General features: G+C 36.2%; 1 protein-coding gene across 3 annotated transcripts in view; it reads right to left on the bottom strand.

Moving 5' to 3' along the window:
• PLXDC2 (plexin domain containing 2) overlaps positions 1-20353 on the bottom strand; it is a 786648-nt gene that overhangs the window by 283623 nt on the left and 482672 nt on the right. The gene's annotated exons all lie outside the window — the stretch shown is intronic.

Below are 20353 nucleotides of genomic sequence, written 5' to 3' on the forward strand. Positions count from 1 at the left end.
CAAAATGTTACTACTTGTTAAAACTGGGGATCAGGAGTTTATGGGAACTCTGTACCGACTGCTCAATGTTTCCACAAACCTAAAACTGTCCAAAAAATAAAGTCCATTAATTAAAAAAAAATCTAGCTGTGCCAGCATCAAGAATTTTTGTAAAAGTCTTAAAATAACAATGGAGCAATAAAGAATTAATATAAGTTATGATAGGCCCCCTATAATACTGTTTCAGAAGCAAATTATCCTACTCATGGTTGCATTTTATATTCAACACATTTTCTCATAAGTGAGGCACTAATGCAGAAATTATTCTTGATAACATAAGCTGCTGCTGTAATAGCGTTTTTGGTTAAGAAAATATTTCTAGAAGAATTATTCTTTATTTCTTTATATTCAACAAATATTTCCTGAATTGTTACTATGTATAAAGCACCAAGACAAGTGCTAACATGGATCGAAGGCAGACAGAGCACCTTTTGCCCTTGCTGGGCTTAAAATACAGCTAACAGTGGTTTTCAAACAGGGATGATTTTGCCCCAAGGATGATTTTGCTTGGAGGTATCTCTGAATGTCAGGACTAGATGCTACTGGCACTGGGAGCTCAGGGGTGCTGCCAACATTGCACTGAACAATCTGCCATTGATGTCAACAGTGCCAAGTTTGAAAAACTCTAAATTAGAGCTATAATTGCCTGGATTATATGCTAGGTCTTGAATTATAGTTCTGTGGATAATTATGAGCCAGCACTGTAGCATTTCACAGACAGACTGATAACATCAAGTTGAAGGGAAAAAAATAAAAGTTTTAATGACAGAGAATCTGCCTTCATATATGTTGACAAAAAGTCTCCTCTAGGTTATTTTCGTACATTTAAATTGGTTATGGCATCTTCTGCAATAAAGAAATTTACTTTATTGGGGGGAGAGGGGAGACTCAAATTCATCAACTTTTTTCTTAATGTTCTCTCCCTGATTTTATTGTTGTTATCCCTTTGCAATGTTTAATTTGTATCTGAACTCTTTCTAAAGATGAATAAAATGAAATCACGTCATGAATTTTCTAAATCCTCATTTAGAATTAGTAAAATTTCAAATATGCTCTTGGATGAAATTAAAATTTGCTCAACTAGCATAAAATGCCTTCCCTGCAAAAGAAAAAAATATTTAACTCAAGTACATTTTTTTCCATGAATATGAAGGATTAAAAGATATAAAATGAAGTGTAAATGTTTTTGATCTAGGCAACAGATTTTTAAAAATACAAATGATGTTATATTTCCCTTTTAAAAGAATGGCATCCAGGTGAATGAATACATCATAAACAGTCTACACAATTCTTAAATCACTAAGACTAAAAGAAGGATTTGTAACAGAAGACTGAAAAACTGTTAAGTATAACTTTGCAGCACAAAGCTATTTTAAGCCCTTAACATTCCTTAATCAAACAAAACTGAAGCATAATTTTCTTAAACCAGAGTTACACTAATTAAATAACAGAGCAGCAGTGAAAATGAATTCTCTACTGAAGCTGTAGTCAAACATTTTTTTCAAAAAGCCCTAAATCAAAAGGGATGCTTTTCTATAAACAGACCATTACAGTTACTGTCCCAAGACAGCCTTTGTAAATTTTCTGAATGCACTCTGTCTTTACTATGTTGGGAAAGCATATGTGATTTTTACTCCTATTTCTGAAGAAGGGCTGCTAATTTCTGCAGTTGGTATTCCTGACTTTAGTTGTTTTTCCATTTTTCTTTATCTTATCTATAAATAGATCTTTATGGATCTATTTCTGGACTCTTTATCCATTTTGTACACCTATCTGACTTTTCCTGCATCAATATCTACTATGTCAATAACTATAGCTTCTTAACAAGAATTATATTTGGTAGGGGAAGGCTTCCTGACTTCATTGTTTTTTTATTTTAGGAATGTTTCTAAGGCCTTTCGCTTCATCTGCCCATTTTCTGTGTGAGGCCACAAAAGCAGAAACTCTATTTTTGCAATATTCATTCTTGTTTTTACTTTGCTTATTTTATAAAAGTGCTACCATCACTGATGTCTGGATCTTTTTCTAGAAACTAGTTTTTAGTAAATGCCCACAAGTGAAACCTCGATCATACGGTAAATGTATGTGTAATGTTAAAGACACTGTTGTACTCTTTCCAATGTGATTGTGCAATTTCACACTGCGTAAGCAATGTGTAAAAGTTCAGCTTGCTCCACAATCTCACCAATACTGTTTTATCAGTCTTTACTTTTAGACATTGAGTGTGTACTAGTAGTTTCACCGTGGTTTTAATTGGAACTTCACTAAAGATATTGAACATATTTTATATGTTTTTGTGAAGAGTCCAAACTTTTGCTTACTTTTAAAAAAAACTGGGTAATGCACTTTGTTAGGTGAAATTTCCATCTCCTCCTAGTGAGCTAAGAATGTTTATCACAAAAGCGTGTTGAATTTTGGTATGTTTTTCATGATTTTTTTGCTCTTTGATTCTGTTAATGCAGTGAATTATGATGCAGTGAATTTTAATATTTAACAAACTTACTTTAATGTTTTAGTAAATTTGCATTCCTGGGATAAACTCCAGTCATGATACATTAACATTTTATATATTACTGGATTTTATTCATTAGTATTTGGTGAAGAATTGTTGTATATACATTCATCTGGAATGTTATAATTTTTTCTTCCAATGTCTTTGCCTTCCTTTGTCAATATAATGCTGGCCTCACACAAAACACAAGATCATTAGTTCTTTTGTAAAGACTTCATAGGATTCTTTTTCTCAGAATGGTGCTATGAAGAATTCTGTGGACCCATCAGCAGTGAAACAATCATAACAAATGAAAATTATAAAAATGAACAACCACTTAAAGTCTTTGGAAACTGTTGTAAAGGATATACAGCAAATCAAGAAGCACTCAAGAATATACCTAAATCTTGGTAGGAACAGCAAGACTCTGTGCACTTGAGCCACTCTCTTCCTCCACCTCCCAACTCACTCTGGGTGAGTGTTGCCAAGAAGACTGGGTTTCCTGTCCCTCCAGATTCATCCAAGGTCTACAGTAGCTTCCTGGGATGGGGAGACCACCAGCACTTCTCACCCCCTCTCCCAACTCTGTACTGCAGAGCTAAATTCCTAGAGCGTGTGGGGGACTCCATCCCTCTACCTAGCCTCCATTCATACAATGGATTCCTAACTCAGGAGTGGCAGGCCAAGAATAACGGGGTGCCCATCACCCACATCCCAGCTTGCTCGCAACGCATGGGTCCATGCCAGAAGAGGCAAGCTGAGAAGATACCATTCTATTGCATTGCATTAATGATGTCATTCTATTGCACTCGTTTTCAAAAATTAGTGGCTACTCTGATCTTTGATCTCTACATGTAATGTGACCTTTTTCCTCTTGATATTTTTATAATTTTCATTATTAATGTTCAGCATCTTAATTGTGACACATCTTAGAGTGGTTTTAGTTTATTCTACATGTGGGATTTTGAGCTTCTTAGAGCTGTGGCTTTTTAGTGTTTACCAAATTCAGAAAAATTTTAGCCACTATTTACTTAAATATTGTATCTTCCCCTACCCCCACCACCCCGCCCCCCAGCCACCCCAGTTCTCAGACTGCAGTTACAAGTAGATTAGAATACTACATAATATACTATGGTCAAATGGGCTTTTTTCCTCATTCTTTTTTTTCTCTCAGTGCTCAGTCTGGGCAGCTTCTATTTTCCTGTCTTTAAGTTCACTGATCTTTTCTTCCATGTCTAATCTGCCGTAAAACTCGATATTGTGCATTTTTCACTATAGATACTGTATTTTTTTTCCATCGAGAAGTTACATTTCAGTTCTTTTCTATAGTTTCCATTTCTTTCAACATTATGTTCAGATTTTCCTTGAGATCCTTGAGCATATTTATAATTGTTTTGAAGTCCTTACCTGCTAACTCCATCATCTTGGTCATTTTATTTTAGCTTATTTGGTGGGTCTGTTTCTATTGATTGATTGTTCTTCTGATAATGGATGACATATTCCTGCCTCTTCACATATCTAATAATTTTTATTAGATATTGGATGTTATTAAATTTATATTTGAATGTTTGGGCTTTATTGTTTTCCATTAATGAATGTTAAATGTGGCTCTGGCAAGCAGTTAATTTACTTGTGGACCAAATTGAACCTTTGAAGACTTGTTTTTATAGTTTTTGGGGTGGGTTTAGGGTAGCTCTTTACATCTAGTTTAGCCCTTCCCCTAAAACATAACCTTTCTAGGGGTCTCTACTAACTGCTTCAGGTGTTTAACAAAGTTTCTCAAGCATCTCTCAACCCTGCACAAACTCTGGTAGTTGTTTCGATTATAGCTTCTGTAATTCTCTCCCTGGTGATTGTTCTTTGTCCAACTGCCTGAAGTCTTGCCCTCTACCTATTGAGCTTGGTTTTTGGTCAAAGACTCATGGGAGTCCCCAGGCAGATTTCTGGCACTTTCTTCTTCCTTAACTCCCTCTTTTCTGCAAATTTCAGCTACAACTACCTTTCCAATCTTTTCAGTTTAATAAGACTGCTGTGATCTCCTTGGGAATTCCTTCCTTGATCTTTACTGCCTCTAACAATGAAAATGAGGTGACTGTAGAATTCTCCTCATTGATTTTCTTTTTTCAATGTCACAGGCCTAAGCTATCTCTTTTCTAATGTCTGAGAAGTATTGTGTTTTTAAAAATACATTTTATCCAGTTTTCTAGCTAATTTTGGTACAACATGATGACACGTTATTGCAATAGCCAGAAGCAGAAGTCTCAGATCATTTTTATGCACACTGAAATTTGAGAACCTTTGACAATGTTTTCCAAATTTTCTTTTAAAAAGAATCAACTTAGCATTTGTTTAAAAACTAGTTTTTAAAATGTCATTCTTGAAGATTTTGCTTCAGTGGGTTTGAGACAGGAGTGATTCCTAGCATCAGAGTATTTGGAAGATATATTAAAGAATAAAAGTATAAAAACTATCCTATTTTTTCAGGTGGCAGACTGAAATGTTACCTACTCAGCCCTCCTTTCACTTCTCTTTTCGTTGGTCATTCCTTTCATCTTTATTAATAGCCCATTTATACTCCCTATAGCATTAATACATACATATAGTTATATATTTATTTCTTTTAAATTGTCTTTCTCCCCCATTAGACTATAAGCCTTATGATGACACACTCTCCGCTGAACGTGCAAACCCTACCAGCACAGATAGGAGCACTAACAGGTATAGGTCACTCTACTTGGGCCTGGCTAGAAGTGACAGATAACATTTATGAAATTAATAAGTAACTGGGTGAATACACTTATGTTCTGTACCCTATGCATGCATGTAGCGCATGCACGTGAGTGCACACACATACACTCACACAATAACAGAAGGTCACATCTTTTCACATGGTATGTAAGGTACCTCTTCAAAATTTGACATGTTTGACCTAATTACAATAAAACATACCAAATCTCTGCATTCCAAAAAAATTCCTGAGAAAATAGTAATGAGAATGGTACCATCAACTGATAGGTATTTCCTAATGTATAGTTTTGTAATACATATAATTTTCACATTACTTTTCTAATGTGTAAACTGGAAGCAGTATTTTAAGGCACTATTGACATATAACATAATTGACTCATTTAAGTATGCAGTGGGATGTGTTTTGGCAATTGTATGCAATGAAGTAACCACTAAATCAAGATATTAAACAGTTCCCTCACCCTAACAGGTTTCTTAAAATCCTTAGGAAAACATCATAAACATCAATAATGTTAGCAACAATAAATTGATGATAAAAAAAGGAACTCGGATGAAATTTTTTAATGTATATGGTAAAAAATATATTGATTCACCAAACAGCAAAACACTTTGGGTCCCTTGACTTTTTCCCCCTGAAATAATACTATACTTGCACTCCTCTTCAGGGAGCTGATGCTGTTGGAAGAATTAAAGTATGGCTAGGGAAGAAAGATTCACAAATATGACATACAGTATTTATATATTTCCTGGGTTAGACGAGTGTAAGGAAGTACATTTAGCCTGGTTTTCCAACTTGTCCTTTAAACAGAAAATTAAATGAAAATGACTGTAGGTAATCGGCTATCTGTTGTGCTGCAAGTACACCAAATAAGAGCCTTTTATATGAGAGAAGGGAATGGTTGTTTTCAGCCCTATGAACATAAAAGGAACCATCCCCTCAGTCTGCTCCACCACTGCAATTGTGCACAGCTACAGGAAGGAAGGAACAATGCTATGCTATTAGAGCAATCCAGAAGCCCGGCTTCCCAATCCTGCCCTGCTTCCGGGACCTCCCACATAGACAAGCCTGCAGCGGCTTCATGTCCCCTTCTGTGGACATGTTATCTCCAGGACAGAAACATCAGAGGGTTAAGAACTAAACAGATAGCAGCCACTTATTCACTTACTCTAACTTATTTTCTTTCTGTCACCCTATGTTTCTTTTTTTTTTGACAAATCTTATCTTACGAGATGTAAGTATAAAAACAGAACTACACATGACAGATGAAAGCAGTATTTATATCTATGAAAATCACTTCAATTACCTGAAATGTGCATTTGAGAGTCTTTATGACTATCTGCCTAATTTTTGTGCTTCCAAGTGCCACCTGTAATTTCCAGTATTTGATTTCTTGGAAGAGATATAATTTTAAAGACAAAAATTGTTACAATTGGAAAGCAATGAGAGAAAGCAATGTCACTGTTAAAAGAGTGAACAAATCAGGACTAACTCAGATAAATAACAGAATACAGTCTGCAGGACCACTGTGAAAGGAGTAATTATAGTTAAGACTGGATTATGAGGGAAAGGGTCCCTTAACAGAAAGATATCCGAACTCTGAATTTTGGCTCCCTTACGGCTGAAGTCCCAAATAAACAGTCCCTGGAACAGAAGAAGACTCCTTTCCTTACGTGACTGCAAAGTGGCTGTTCATCCAACCAAGAAGGAAAATTACAGGTAAATTTGTTTTCCCCTTGTTTTTTCAGTGGCAAATGCTTACTAACAGACTGATTTAATTCAATTTTGACTCTGTTAAGTCTCTCAGCTCAGTGACAAACATACAGAAACCTAACCAACTCCCACCTCCTCAGGTTTCCCTCCAACCTGGCCACTGACCCTCAACACCACACACTAGGACTTAAAGAAAATGCAACAGCCAAAAAGAGGTATCGATAGTTTACTAAGCATGTCATCAAGAAATATGGCCAGCAATAAGCAGAAATTAATTGTAAGTATGGTATTTTTAAAAAATCATGTAAGTATAGTATTTCATAAGTAAAAAAAAAAAAGATAGTTCTCCCCTTATTGCCTGTATCACTAGGGAGAACCTAAAAGTGACAATAAAACTCCCACAGGCATTGCTATTATAAAAAATTTTTTTTTAAATCAGTTCCCACAGAAAACTTTCTTTCCCTTCTCTTAATTTCAATTATAAGCGTGTGACTGGAATTTCAGAGGGCAACTAGCGCTCTTTTAATAAATATGGGCAATAGAGTCTGAAAATGAACATACAGAGAATTTATAAGGAAATTTTGCTAAACAGGGCTTTGTATATCAGTCATGATCAAAGAGTAATAACAAAATGAAGGAAAAATACAGGAAAGAGAGAAAATTGTATCAAAGTGGAAGAATAATTAAAAATCATGACTAAATAATAGAGAAAACAGGCCGCCCAGCAAGAGCTGGGGAAATATTTTTCTTAGGATTTCAATTCTGGATCAAAATATAAATAAAATGATTTTTCATGGGGAAAAGTCACTGAGCAGGAGTTTGAGCAGGTGTAGCCTCCCCACAGGCCAAGCTAATAACAGGGTGTAACACCGATTGCTCACCCCTCCAGGACACCCTCTCTGTGGAGATACATGTTGAAGCCCGGCACTGATAAAATGACTTTCTGTACAATATTACAGCCTCTTTTTGGCCACTCATTTGTATCCTTGGGGTAAAATAACTTATTTGGGCTTTATTAACCAAGAAGTATAATTAGTCATGTTGTAGAACAAAGTATTGATGTCACAAGCCAGTTTTCTGAACAAGCCTCTAAAGCAGCACCTGCACCATTCATGTTTATAAAATCAGATAATTGCACCTTGAGCCACTTATGTGTACATGTAATTAGCCTAATTTACATATGCAAATAAATTATCTTTACATACAGTTTGCCAACTTTGTACTTTCTTTATGCTCTTCTTTCACTACTTTGTAAGTTCAGTTACATAAGATTTCTGACATACTATTTTAATAAACTACCATATATTCTTTTTTCCTCAAGTCACTTTGGAATATTTCCAATACTTCCACCTGATAATAAAATAGAAGGAGAAAGTCCAAAGAAGATACTAATTCTCTGCTTATTTATTATATCATGAAAACTGCTTTCACTTGTACTGGATATTCTAAAACCATTTTAATCAATGTTTTCTACTCTCTCAAAAGGACATTTAACTAGATAATCCAGAGTTTCCAACTCTCCCCTAATCCCAAGTGACAATACTGAGAAATAACAATATAATTATAGACAGGGATTTGATAGGCATAAAAGACAATGATTGATCTCATTCAATATTTTGAATCTCTGGACAGAGATTTATACCTTGTGCCCAGGCCCACTAGGCTAGAATACCTGAATCTACATTCAAATGCTAAACTGTAAATGATTCTGCATGGAAAAAAAATACTAAATTATTGAAAAAGTTTTTGAAGGAAATAATGATAAAAAATTTTATATTCAAGACTACATTAAAGATTTGCACACCATTACATCTCAAATATGCAAACACAAACATGAAAGCAAATTTGTAAGAATTCTCGCACCTAACAAGGGCAAAATAGGTCTAAGTTCGATAATCTTGTGGTGGTACTATTACTTTATGGAGTTAAGGTTTAGATCAGTAAAAGCTTTGCTTTGTCTTAATGTGTAATTCAACTAAAAACAAAGCTACCTTAAACTTGAGAAATCAAAATAATTCTGCTATCATTATACATTGCCTATTTTTAAAAAGCACAACTGGTAATTTTTAAAAAATCTTTAAACTTCTATAAAATACTTTAATACACAGTTTCAGATATTTGAAAAACTTCTTAGAAAATACTTTTTTACAACTATGAAAATGCTCTATGGTTCAACTAAAGGCAGATTTAACATATAAAATTTCTATTACTTCTCACTATAAATCTTCATTAAAAATGATAGCAAAAGAATATTTTAAAAGTATAAACCACAAGAAAAAAGGAGAGCAGTGGACAAGCAATTTCAAACAAAATTTTTCAGTATGGAAAGCAGATAACCTAGTGACAACTGGTTTAGGCGATGGCAGGGGCAGCTGCATGCTGAAGTACTAGCTGAGGGCTACTCTGAGGTCACCTGAGCAGATCAGCCCAAGAAGAGCTAGTTAATAGTGAAAGTGGAGGCAGAGTTGGAAGAGGATTGAGAGAGTCAGAAAGCAAGGGATCCTTTGGAAGTCTCTAATCAAAGTGCTGACACTTTCTTACCCCCACATCTAGGAGAGCCGGCCTGGGCCCTCCTCTGTCACACACACCCAGGCAAGAGACGGAAGTTTCAGTTCCCTAGAGAAACTGAATGGAAGGGACTCAAGATGTGGTGACACCAGGGCAGTGGATAATGACGTGTATGGTGCTTTACTACTACATGATGGGCCAGACAGAGAGCAAACCTGCAAAAGAGGAGGCCAGTGAGGCCCAGGAAACTTGATTCCACCCAAGGGCGCAGCAGAGAGCTATCAGAGAGGTCAGATGGACAGACCTCCAGAATGGAGCAGGGGGATGTAGGACTCCAGAAAGTACAATTTAAGGACCCTGCCAAATTTCAGAGTACAGATTACAAAATGAAAGAGCAGAGCTCAGCCATAGATTTCCAGGTACATCACCTCGACAGGAGAAGGTGCACCTACATTATTATTACTCTACAGTACAAGCATTTTGGTCTAGATTTGCTTTTATATTAACAACATCAGATGTATTTATTTTGAGAAAGATAAAAATGATTGTCTATCTGGAATTATATTAAGTGAAAAAAATTTCATACATAATATTGCCGATCATGTTTAAACATACAAAAAAGGATGAAGTATATTTCATAAAATGTTACAAGTGGTTCCTTGTATAGCCTAAAGTATTTTCTACTATGATCATCCATTACTTGTAGAATCACTTAAAAACCATAATAAATATATATATATATAAAGTATGGAAACATTATAATTAATAGTGATTATCATTTCCCTGCAGGAAAACCAATAGAACATTCTGAAAGGAAATACAAGAAATTAAATGCTAATAACATCATAATAGACATAAAATATGCTGTTACAGTGGTTAAATAAAGGTTCTACTAGTCTTTAGTTGGATAAAAGCAACCTTTAAAACTTCTTTACGAATTTTATTAGAATGAAAGATTATCTCTTGAATAATAATATTCAATGAAAATTAAAAAAAGCACATTGTTCTAGGGCTGGCAGCTACCTTAGAGGGATACTTTTTAGTACTCCTACATTAGAATTGTCCAAACCAACTCTTGGGACTTGAAAAGACACACTCTGCAGTTCTTTGGGGACAACTTATTAAGATTATTCAACACCATTTCTAATAGGGTATATTTTTACCCTATAAATGTAAATACCTGGTTCAGTACTTTATGTCATTAGTATTCAATGAAGACAGAAAAACAAAATCACAGCTCACCATTTTTGTCTAATGAAGTCTCACTGACACTAATTTCCTCTTATTTTCTAGCACCTGACACTGAGCCTCTATCACGTGTTAGTTGAACAAAATATGGATGAATAAGTAAATATTATAATGAAGTCCCTTTTAGGCTTGTTCTGCAAAGGAAATAACCTTAGTTTCTTTAGTCTTTTATTGTGAAGATATTTTCTTTTTATATTTAATAGTCTTTGTGGCTTATCTTTAATTTCCTTATGTGTCTTAAGATGACAAGGCCAGAACCTGGACACAACATTTTACTGAGGATGTGAGAAGTAGAAACTTTCTAGAACTGTTTTATGGTGTAATGTTACATAAACATTAAGTCATTCCTATACCACACTGTAAACATACAACTATAAAATCATGCAGAACACTTACCTCAAGAACCAACCACAGCTTATCTCCATTTATTTTATCCTTCTTAAAATTCATCCATAAAATTTAACAACATTAGGGTGGTCAGAAATTGCTTTTAGTATGTTATACTCCACTTCAATCTCTTCATCGATGTCCTATTTTCAAAAAGTCATAGGAAGAGAACTATGAGAAAAGCATGAATAATGTCAAAGAAACCTATTATAGACTACCAATACAGAATTTTGTCAAAGCAAGGTCTTAATAGCTTTTCTTATTCTCAGTATTATGTATTGAAATTTCTTATAACATTGTTTATGGGGAGAGATTGCAATTTTCTTGCTAATTAAATACATCTCTGACTGTGTTAATCTCATTGACTTAAAAAGGAATAAATAAAATATTATTTTTGTATGCAATTAGAAAGAAACATGCATGGAGAACTACTCCAGATGATTTTCCTTTCTTTGTAGTATTAACTTTGTTTCAGTGGCAAAGCCACTGGTCTGAAATAAAAACTCTTAGTTGGTTCATTTTGTTTTTGAAATACAGGATATTTAGAAGCTTTCAAATACTAGTCATATAAGCAATAAATTCCCACCTTTCCAAAAAAGTAAAATAGAGTTAAATTATAGAAGATGGCATATAGCCTTTAGTTAGCTAAAGGTCCATTTACCAGAAATAGAAGAGGTTGCTATCTTTTCAAGAAAAATGCAAGACAGACACTTTAGTCATGTTTCTAGAAAAACACAATACATAAAACAACTCACAGAATAATAGATGAGAGAAAGCTTAAACTGTTTTTACAGTAACATGTAGTGTCCACGCTGTTTGAAGACAGAACAATGCAATCACAGAGCTGTAAAGAGTTATGGAGCAGAGCTCTAATTTGAGAGGAACGAACTAAAGCTCAGAGAAGTTAAAGTCACAGAGCTAGTTAGCAAAAGATGCAGGTCTAGATTCGAAGTCTACCACTTATTACCTTCTTTTTTTACAAACAAAGAATAGTTTAATAAAGTGAAGTACACACTCAACAAGGGAGTGCGGGCAGGCTCGAGACAAGCAGCCCACTTACTATCTTCTAATTCTGTTCATTTCATCTCTTTCTTGGAAAGAAATTTACTAGTTCAAAATTTATAATAGTAGGATCCTTTTAATAAAAAAGCCATTCTGTAAAATGCTTCGGTGCATTTAAACTTATTTGATTAAGATTATAATCTCACAGTTATAAATATTTTTTATTCAACTTGGGACATGATGAAGAGTAAATAAATAATTCCTAGAAAGGTATATATGTACTGTGAAAAGAATGAAAGCAGCCATAGAACAAACTTCATACTACAGTTATGAACTCACTATGTTTCAATAAAACAATAAAACAAAACATGGTTTATAAGATAGTAGTACACCAAACAGGAGTACATTATGAAAGAAATAGTGGATTCATGAATCTGTAAACCATTCATTCTTCTCCATTAAGAAGCAGGGAAATGGGAGAGAAACCCTAATTGTGGGGCCAGACACTGAGATCTAGAGGAAGGCCTTTCTGTTGCCACCATGAATCTCAACCTGTAGCTACAAAGACTGGAGGCAGGAGGTACAGTCACTTTGATGCAGCTTATTTGTGTCTCTCTTCTCTCAGTTTAAATGGTTAGAACTTTCCACAGGGGAATATGAAGACCTTCAGTATCAGTTAACCTGAGCATAGTATTTCTCGTTTTTTTTCCTCCAGTGTACCTAAATTATTACTTAAGAATAAACCCCCACTCTCCCTCTCTGCTCAAAATACATGAAGCACTGTGGTTATAATGGGTTTAGTAGAAATAAACTATCGAAAAATAAAGAGCAACCTTAAGGTGAACAGAGGCCCAGGACCTTCTGCACTGTTGTATGTTTGTTCATGTAAGAGCTGTGACAAGGTCTAGGACTCCGTGTCCTCACCACACATATGACATCACTTCGTCAAACCACAGACCCATCATGTGCAACCATCAAGTAACTGGAGAAGGTTCTCTCCATAGACGTTGGGGGATTATGTGATGGCTGAGTCATTCTGGCTCACAGTGTGCCATGGGGGAGCCACTTTCTTCCCAGGAGCTGAAAATGCTTCCAAATGGCCAGCTTTCATCCCCAGAAAAGAATCTTGTCAATCTCCTCATGCTCTTTTAAGGCAAAGGCAAGGCTTCGTAGGATCCCTTATCACAACTGCTATTCCAAAAAAAATCAAAGCAAGATTCCACTGGAGCATCACTTACAAATAGGCCATGAGGACTAAACCTGAAATCCAGTTTGTCACAAGGAACTTTACCCTGATTATACACCATTTCTGCTTTAGAAACATTTAAGCAAACCTGAACATTAACATCCCTTCTCTGAAAGATATTTAATTTTTAAAAATCATTTCTGACTTAGCTTCAGAGAAATTCTACCTGAAACCTGAATAAGGGCAAGAAGAAAAGGTCTGGTCAAAATGACATTTGAGGAATACTTATAGACCCATGTGACTGTATTTTACAATTTTTGAAATCTAAAATCATATTAAATCAACTTGAGCTGTTGAGAGCTATATTTATGTAATTATTTGTATTTTATATTTATTCACTTATCAAGTATTTATTGGCCCCATAATAGATGTTAAGCAGATAAATGAGGAAAAACTAAGTAGACTTTCTTTTTACATTTTCTTCAGGTTCTAACTGACACTGTAACAAATAAATCAAGATAATATGCCTACAGACTTTTTAACTATTCAATACAGATAAAAACAAAGTTAATTAGTGGGAAAAAAAGTAATGTGACTTACATGAATTGGATGCAGAATTTTGACTGCTGCTTTTTGGCCATTTTCTTGTTCAACACTTTAAAAACTTTCCGTAAATTCCTTTGCCAATGGTTTCGGTGATTTCCCATGTATCCGAAGGATCAGGGAACTTATCAAAGATGATCATTTTCCCAATTAATGGAAGCATCTCAAAAGTCTAAATCACTGGAGACAAAAAGTAGTTTCATCTACATTTGATCAGGGATATTAAATGGTATACAAACTCATGGGAAATTACCTAATATTTTCACTGATATGATGGAAGAAGATACACAGCAGTAACCAAATGTACTCAGAGTCACAGGAAATTTTAATTTCCATTCTTTTGGCAAACAGACGAATATAAGTTTAATAAGACTTTCTACGTAGGGCTTTACTTTTATGTTTATTATAGTCCCATATTAATTGCTATTAAAATTCTTTTCAGATTAAAATGAGGACCATATTTAACTCATTTTGATGTAATGCTTTATATTTAGGTGTTAATATAATGAATCAAAGAATTTTAGAATGCACCTTAGAAATGGTAAAATTCAACTTCTTCATCAAAGCAAATCCCACACACGTTAAAGTGATTGCGTCTTACAGTCCTGCTCTAGGCAAAACCCAACACTAAGCCCATGCATTGCTTTGGGGATGGAATTTCTTTTAACATAACCTACTAGGTCCTTTAAAATATGGCCCTTATTAATTTCCTAGTCTTGTATCTCAACATTTCTTCTCTCAGACACTCTGAACCAGCCACCTGGGATCCTTCAGGTCATTTCTTTATTGCCTGAGGATCTCTGTATACACTATTCCCTCCCATTTCTGCCTGTGGTTTCTTAGCAATCTTCTAACTCCTTCTTATCTTTCAAAACTCCAGCTTAGACACGACTTCCTCCAAATGGGACCACTCTCAAGCCCATTTGGGTTGAACGCCCATCTCCATACTGCTTATATCATACCAGAAAATGATGTGATGGCCACCAGAAGTTCTGGGAGCCGTTCCTTTTTTTAGTAATTTCATACAAATGGCTAAATGCAATATAGCAAGGATGTAAAAGGTTAAAAGCACTACTCGGAAATCAAGAAATCTGGGAAGTTGTTTCAGGTTCTGTGCAAAATTTCCTTTTTAAAGTCATCTGACCTCATTGGCCATATTCTCCTAATTATTTCAAGCACTGTGCCCCGTGCTGGGCATATAGTCACACCAGAAAATGAGAACAGAGTGCCACTGCAGTATCCATGCCTCCAATCCATGGATGGATTCCTCACTTTCTTTATATCCATCAACTTTCCTCAGCCTCCATTCTTCTTCATTTTCTGCTTCCCCACTCTAAATTCTACTTTTTGAATTATGTTTCATAATTCATCAACACTCTTGTTCTGCTCTCTCTCCAGGGCCAGTCTCCTGTAGTAAAAAAACCCCAACTCTGGTTAAACCTTACATCTTCTCTACACCTGTGACGTAGCTGGAAAAACCACACAACCAGGTTGACTAGTTTCCCTTCAAACTCACGATTAACAAGTAGACCCTCAACACTGCCCAGCAGTCCCACTGCATGTCCCTGGTTTGCATACCTGCTTCTCTCTGCAGTGACTGCCTCACAGTGACCTCTCTCTCCAAATTGTTCTCTCATTGCTTGCCCGCCCTCTCCCACAAAACTTCCCAACTGATGCCCTCACTTAATAATTAAAAAATAAAATCCATGATAAATTCCTTAATCTTCAGTGTCTGGCGGCGGCGCGCGAGCCCAGCGGCGGCTGCGGAGGGGCGGGAAGCCATGGGGCCGCGGGCGCTCGTCACCGCGCTCAGCCTCGGCCTCGGCCTCTGCTCCCTGGGGCTGCTGGTCGCGGCCATCTTCACCGACCACTGGTGCGAGACCGACCCCCGGCGCCACAAGGAGAGCTGCGAGCGCAGCCGCGCCGGCGCCGACCCGCCGGACCAGAAGAACCGCCTGCTGCCGCTGTCGCACCTGCCGCTGCGGGACGCGCCCCCCCCTGGGGCCCCGGCGGCTGCCGGGCGGCTCCGGGCGCGCCGACGCCGAGGCCTGGCGCTCGCTGCTGGGGCTCGGCGGGCTGGACGCCGAGGGCGGCCGGCCGCTCTTCGCCACCTACTCGGGCCTCTGGAGGAAGTGCTACTTCCTGGGCATCGACCGGGACATCACACCCCATCCTGAAAGGCCCTTCTGGCAGATAACTATTGATGCCAAGGAAGCTTTGCTGGTCAAAGGGCTGCCTCAGAAAATAACAACAGGAGCAACACATTTCATCCCGATCCCTTGACTGATAACTGAGTGACCATCACTACAACTTCCAAGCGCATCTGTCACCATGACAACTTTGAGAAAGAGAATGAGTGAATCCCTCTGCTATTGCCTATGTCCTGATGTGCTGATAGAGGCAAATATTCAACATTTGAGAAACCAAGCAATGCTTTATTCATGTCTGTGTTGGGCTTGAATGTCCTTGAAATTCTGTGAATTGTTTGCTTTCAAAATGAGAAACCCGGGAGGCCACCCGAGGAAGCGGTTGTTTGGCCGCGAATGATCCTGTGTTTGGAGGAGTGGGGTGGAGGGAACGGGTGGGTGTTCACGTGGAGCCCAGTCATCTTGGCAGGAATGTTCGAGACCAACCACTCCAGTGCACCTCAGGTTTCCTGATGGAACAGTTGTGCTCCTCTAGGACCTCTCATTTGAAACCAAGAGACCTATTTATTGAAGCATTAATATTTATTAAAGTATCTAAAGATACTTCTCTAGAGCAGGAATTTCAAAGCAAGAAAACAATCTGAACCAGTGCATATGGGCTGAACCAGCAGAATTTTAGCACAGACGCCTCAGAAGATGGTTTAGAGTCACAAGGTATGTGGGTGGACATATATTTGGACCACCAGATTGTATTTCAATTTGTAGGTTTGAAAAGAAAAAAAGGAGAGAGCAGGCAGGAAAGAAGGGAATGTAGGAAGGAGCAAATGAATAGCTATTTGGTGGATCTTTGAGGAGCTCTGTACGATCTTCTTTCTTAAATATCTATTCAGTACATTTATCATTCTAAACTAAAATCTTATCATGCCTTTTCTTCGATTAAAGATCTGTGTGATGTATTCCTCAATAAGTTAAACATAGAATTACCAAATGTCCCAGCAGTTCCACTCCTAGGAATATATCCAGAAGAGTGAAAACATACTCAAACTAAATCTTCATGAATGTTCGTAGCAGCACTATTCATATTAGCAAAAGGTGGATACAACCCACATGTCCATCAACTGATAACTGGATAAACAAAATATGGTGTGCCTGTATAATGGAACATTATTTGGCCATCAAAAGAAAAGATGTGCTGGCATATGCTATAATATGGATGAACCATGAACACACATTAAGTGAAAGAAGCCAGACAGAAAAGGCAATGTACTGTATGGTTCTATTCATAGAAATAACCAGAATAGGCCAAGCTATAGAGACAGAAAACAAGGAGGGAGGAATAGGGAGTGACTGCTTAATGAGTCCAAAGTTTTCTTTTGGAAATAGTTGGAATGGCTGCACAATGTACTAAATAAAATTGAATTATACACCTTAAAATGGTCAAAAAAAAAAAACACCCAACTCTGATGATTTCCCACTGCCGATAGCTACAAATTTAAACTTCTCAGCAGGTCATAAAATAGCCTTCAGCATGTGATAAGGGCTCCAACTACTTTTCTGATTAGATACCCAATCACTTCTCCATGAAATCCAGGACCAGGCTATACCAGCCTGATATTTGCTATTGTCTCAGTGCATACGCCCTTCACTCTCTATGTCATGGTATATCCTCTCATTCTTCTGCCTGACATACCAACCCCTTGTCCATCTGGCCATTATTCCTTCCTTGAAAGCACAGCACCATTATTACTCCCTCTGTAAATTTCCTTGACTCTACCTTTAGCCCCTCATTCCCTCATTCAGTGCTTTACTAGCTGGAACCCCAGTGCTTTATACATATTTGTAATACAGTACTTTCTACACTATATTGTGGTTTGCTTCCTCATCCATTTTCCTCCCTACCTTAAGACCAGGGACAGATGCCACCCAGCTCAGTACCTGGCACATGGTGACCTTTCCATAGAACGGTTGTTGAACAAATTCCATTGGATTGATTTCAATTGCAGTCATTTTGGGTCCCTTCTCTTCTCACCCACTCCACTGTATTTCATTTAATTCAAGAACAAGGAGAAGGTAGAATTATTCCCAGTTTTTAAAGACTAGGAAACTAATAATTAATTCAAAACAGATAAAAGTACTTTTTCGCATTTAAAAAAATAGCAATAGTAGTAGATATAAAAAGAAAATTACAGATGCTTTTATTTTTGAAGTAAAATTAACAGAGTGCTTCTTTATGGGAGATTTTCTTTGCAAAATGCTCTTAATCCTTAATTTAAAAATTATGTTATTATTAAAAAAAATTCCTTAATCTTCTCATTTCGAAAACTACAAAACAATGTGCATCAAACATGAATCCGTTCTCATTATCTATCTTTGGTAACCACTGTTTGGCCTCAACTAGTCTTCTCCTGTTGTCCTATGGCAGCCTTCAGATCTTAGCACAAACATCACTTTCTTGGGAAGGCCATTCCTGACCAACCTTCCCCACATAGTTATTTCTCCATTAGAATGTAAGCTACAAGAGGGTATATTGACTTAGTTATTTTTACTACTGTGTCCACAATTTCCAGAACAATGTCTAGCACACAGTATGCAATTAGTAAATGCTGGCTAAATGGGCAAATGTTTCTTTACCTTTTAATTCTGACAACAGAGACCTTATCTATATCTATCTGTTCAATTTCAAATCTAATAATGCCTAACTCTGTGTCTGGCAAGTAGTAGATATTAAATATGTAGCTGTTGAATAGATGCATCAGTATGGTTCTTTAAAAACTATTTTTAAATGAGGGGAGAAATAAAGATTAGATTAGGTGATTAGATGAAAGGAATTTGAAAATCTAAACAAAATAAGGATCATACTCTGATTCATCATACTTACAGGCACACCATGCAGTAAATGGCTATGAATGCCTGCTAAAAATTACATTCCTATGTAAAAACACACTTATGAATAGTCCTTGGAAGACTTAATCTTTATGAAATATGTGCCTTTGATCCAAAATGCAAAGGGACAAGTAGGAGGTAATCAGTAGTAATCATCCACTTTAGTGATTTCATAATCAATGACAAGATAACTACTTCTTACATCTGTCTACTTGAGTCATGCAAATAAGCATTTATGCCATCCATGTAATGTGAAAGTTAGACCAAAAGACCAAATTAAATCTTGTTAAATGCCTGAAATAGGAGTTTTCAACTAGGAGAAACATTCATTATGTAGAATGTTACCTTTCAAATGGCAATGTTATTGAACACAATTTTAATTTCTGGTGTATTAACTACTGGCCTTTCAATATACAGGCATGAGAATCCAGTTAAAAAATGACTAGACACCAAATACATGAAATGTATTTTAAAGCTGTGAGAATTCCAAAATAGGCAACTCAAGGATAGATAAATATGTAGCTGCAATATATTATGAAAGAGAAATGGAAATAGGTATAAAGTACCATAGAAGCCCAGATGAAGAAACAACTAATCTTAAGTGATCATGAAAAGATATATAAAATAGGCAGCATTGGAGCTGAACATTAAACATGAACAGGAGTTTGTCCAAAATACAATTTCCTCTTTAAAAGTTTGCAGTATGACATATAATTAAGGCAGTGCATTACTGTAACACATTATAAAACAATAATCACAGAATGACAAAAGCACAGGCATTTTGGAAACAGAATACACCTAGTCGAATCTCATTTAAAACAAACAAAACTCCCAATGAGTAAATAAAATGAAATGTAAAATGACTTCCTCCAAATTAAACATTAAAGAACTTCAAGAATTAGAATAGAAGCAAGTCTTCTGACTCCTAAACTATTCTTTCCACTACATAGCTTTTTATTCTTTAAGAATAAAGTAAAATGTCACAGTTAGTAAACAACTGATTATTTCATGATTGTAGTAGACTGCATTTTACATAGCAATGAATGTTCACATTTTTTCTAGTCCTTTCACACTCATGGAATAAAAAGTAATTCTGTCCCTCATAAAACTAAAACACACAATTAAGTTTTTAATTATATGATTAGGTAAGCTAAAAAACTGTTTTTCATGCATATTACTGTATTTTGATATACATATTTACCATAATTCTGAAAAGGTACTTATAAAGCTACATTTTAAAAATGAAGAATCATCTCTTTGAATTGATTTATTATATATTGAATTGCTGGGGTTCTTTTGTGATAGAAAAAAGACCATAATACAATGAATCTTACTTCAGCATATTAACATTTATCTCAACAAATTATTCTGATTGCTTTTGTAAACCTGCACTTAATTCT

This window comes from Manis javanica, chromosome 2, assembly GCF_040802235.1.
Source record: "Manis javanica isolate MJ-LG chromosome 2, MJ_LKY, whole genome shotgun sequence".
Taxonomy (NCBI): Eukaryota; Metazoa; Chordata; class Mammalia; order Pholidota; family Manidae; genus Manis; species Manis javanica.